The sequence below is a fragment of the Phyllobates terribilis genome, unplaced genomic scaffold, assembly GCF_046119375.1.
Source record: "Phyllobates terribilis strain yellow unplaced genomic scaffold, ASM4611937v1 Scaffold_11__3_contigs__length_659146591, whole genome shotgun sequence".
Classification (NCBI taxonomy): Eukaryota; Metazoa; Chordata; class Amphibia; order Anura; family Dendrobatidae; genus Phyllobates; species Phyllobates terribilis.
Window position 1 is genome coordinate 603,986,691 of NW_027362771.1, and position 3,305 is coordinate 603,989,995.

The 3,305-nt window shown below is 41.3% G+C and overlaps 1 non-coding gene across 1 annotated transcript; it reads right to left on the bottom strand.

The window, feature by feature from the left end:
• Positions 1 to 321: 321 nt before the first annotated feature.
• On the bottom strand, positions 322 to 392 carry TRNAG-GCC (transfer RNA glycine (anticodon GCC)). Its single transcript has one exon. It is a non-coding gene; the product is annotated as a tRNA-Gly (tRNA).
• Between the last annotated feature and the right edge of the window lie 2,913 nt (positions 393 to 3,305).

Here is a 3,305-nt window from a genome sequence, read left to right on the forward strand (position 1 = left end):
CTTATTCGCTTGGCGTGATTTGTGATGAATTGGCCACGCCCCATCCGACCCAAACTCCACCCATTTTTAAAAAAGTAGTTTTTAGCTGGTGTAAAAAAGCCAAAAGTCCAACAAATTTTGGACACTTAAGTGGTGCGGTGTTTATTTCTTTTGTTTTATTGCATCGTACATTTATTCTGCTCTGGTGTCTGGAGAGACCTCAGATTATAAGAAGGAACCTTTGATTCCCATCTATAATAATTACGTATATCTAATTATTTTCAGATACTGGCTAATGCCGTATTATAATATCACAAATAAAAAAAAATATAAAAAAATTCTTGCATTGGCCGGGAATCGAACCCGGGCCTCCCGCGTGGCAGGCGAGAATTCTACCACTGAACCACCAATGCTTAGATGAAAGTGTTAGTTTTCAAAAATGAAGATATTCAGACTTTCTTAAAAAAATGATCATTTCTGTAAGTTGGTGTTTTCCAAACAGTACGAGAACAGGAAAAGCCTTAACGAGTTGTTACGTCTCATTCAGTCATTTTTTTTTATCTGTCTTTCTGAAAAAAACTCAGCCATGGAAAGAAGAAAAAGGGAAAGAAAGAAGAAAAAGGGAAGGAAAGAAGAAAAAGGGAAAGAAAGAAGAATGGTGGGAAGAAAGAGAAGAATGAGGGTTGTATTGTATGAGGTAGCAGCTGTGGACCTAAAGAAAGCCGCCATAATTCCACTGCTCATTCCGGCTCCAGGTTTAGTAGTTTCTAGCTAGAATATACATCCGTCCTAGTTTTGAAAGAGAAGTTTGTCCCAGTCGCCCCCACTAGGGGGCATACGGACTACTTTAATTCTAAAAAATTCAAAAGGTTCTGAGTTCCTCCCATGTGTTATTCCTAGGTGTCTGGAAATAGGATTATTCCTCGAATGCAGAATGTCCCAATATGATCATCAACCCTCAGCCTCAGTTGTCGCTTCTTTTAGCTCACATACTCCCTCAAGCAATTGCATTTAAACAGATAAAAGACCCCTTAAAGGTTCATATATTAATTTTGTATCAAATTTTGTGCGTAACGGCGGTGGTAGTATCATGGTTTGGGCCCGTTATGCTGCATCTGGGCCAGGTCGGCCGCCATCATTGATGGACCAAGGAATTCTGAATTATATTAGCCAATTCTAAATGAAAACTTTGGGACATGTGTCCATGAGATCTCAAGAGAACGCCGGTCATGCCTCAAGACAACGCCGGTCATGCCTCAAGACAACGCGGGTCATGCCTCAAGACAACGCGGGTCATGCCTCAAGACAACGCGGGTCATGCCTCAAGACAACGCGGGTCATGCCTCAAGACAACGCGGGTCATGCCTCAAGACAACGCGGGTGATGCCTCAAGACAACGGCCCAAAGCCACAAGTCGTTCTACAAAAGAACGGTGAATAAAGTTACAGCTTTGGATATTATGAGGACACTAGGATGACTATTCATGAGTATGGTTGACCTCCTAAGAATATTAATGATGAAAGAAATAATATAAAAGTTTTAGGGGCTGAAATATTAATCTAACATAAATTAATGGATTTAATTTGAGATGAACGAATAAATCAGAGTTGAATTTGAATTCTACAAAAATCCGCATTCGTCAAAATACAGAATTTTTGCATCGTGGATTCAGCATTGGACACAATTTTTCTGAGTCATAAAAGCCCATCATTATGTTAAAAAAAACAAAACCCTTTTACTTACCTTTCCAGCCCCTTGCACGTCACCGCCACCCGTGACGTCGGTTTGCGCTGGGAAATTTGTGGGCACAAGCACAGAACCTTCCTGGGTCTAACAAACCCGGAAATCTCTGCCTAGAGACCGAGGTCCAAGGATTTCAGAGCTGCCGACGCCAATCCAAAGGCGCGATGGGGACTGGACGGGTGGCGGTGAGGAGCAGAGCAGATGGAGAGGTGAGAGTAACTTCCCTGCAAATTGAATTTCCCAGGAAAAAATGTGGGAACAGTCGAATTTTTAATTTTGTCTGATCCACTCATCTCCAGATGTAATGCTATTATAGTGTTCGCCATCCATCTTGACACTTGCTGTGAAAATTAACATTTTCTTCCGGAAACTTTGCTCTTTGGAAAGAGGCAAACTGGGCAAACTGAAGGTCTACTTCTGTAATTGTTTTTGGTTCCGAGGTAGAACTTCCGCCTGCCATATTGGAGCCTGATATTTTCTTTAAGACTAAGGCAGCACTTAATTTTTCTGATATTTTTGAACAAATTTTTGAACAAAAATTTCCAATATATGTTTATTCTCTTCCTCTCATCTCACTGCCTCTTCAAGTCCAAATTTCCGATAGGATGTGAGAAATAGATCACTGGTTTTCCTCAAGAACGAGGCATCAGAGCTCCCTCTCTGCCTAACTTAGATGTTCTGGAAGGGTTTGTTTAACTCTTTAGAGCCTACGGGCATAGAACCAAGGTGCTAAGGTAGGAAATGATGGGAAATGAGAACGCACCAGTTTATGATGCTTTGGTAACGTCAACAGAAAGTGGCCAATCCCATTAATCACTAGTCCATAAATAAGTGTCCTTCAGTTTTACCTAAATCATTGAAACGTTTTTTGAAACCATTGATGGTTTCAGATGTGACCATCACCTGAGGTCGTCTATTTAAAAGCTCCACAGTTCTCAAGGTAAAGAAGCCTTGTCTTTTCTGGAGATTGAGCCTTTCTTTCTCTAGACAGAGGAAATTCCTCCTTGTCTTTTGAGGGGGTTTTAACACAAAAAGCTTTTGATCTTACTTTTTTGTATGAGCCATTTATTTATTTGTACAAAACCAAAGAAATGAGCAGGAACAAATATTGGTATAAGTCCAATATGTAGGTGCTCATTCACATTGTGGCCATTAGCAGATAAAACCTAGGATGAAAACAAAAAGGAGCAAATCCCCTACAGTAAGTAAATAAATAGTAATTGCACATATAAATTACATAGGACACTTGATACTATCTTGATCAAAAGAGCGTAAAAGCCATCCGACCGCGACAAGGTGTCCCCAATCAGGATGGTCCGTAACTCTATATCTCACCTCACTATGTGTTAGCAGGCCTCAAAATAGACTGGGGCAGAGCAGGACCCAGACCTGACTGTTTTAATACCTGCCCGTGGAAAGCTATCCTGATGGAGACAAGTTAATCATGCCCCCCCCCCTTAGACGACTCCTATCAAGACTAAATAAATGCAATGATTTCTGAATCTGAGACCCAGCTCAGCATCACTAGATGGAGCCTGCTGTGTGGAGCCTCAGTCCACATGCTGCACAGAGAGGAGCAGCAC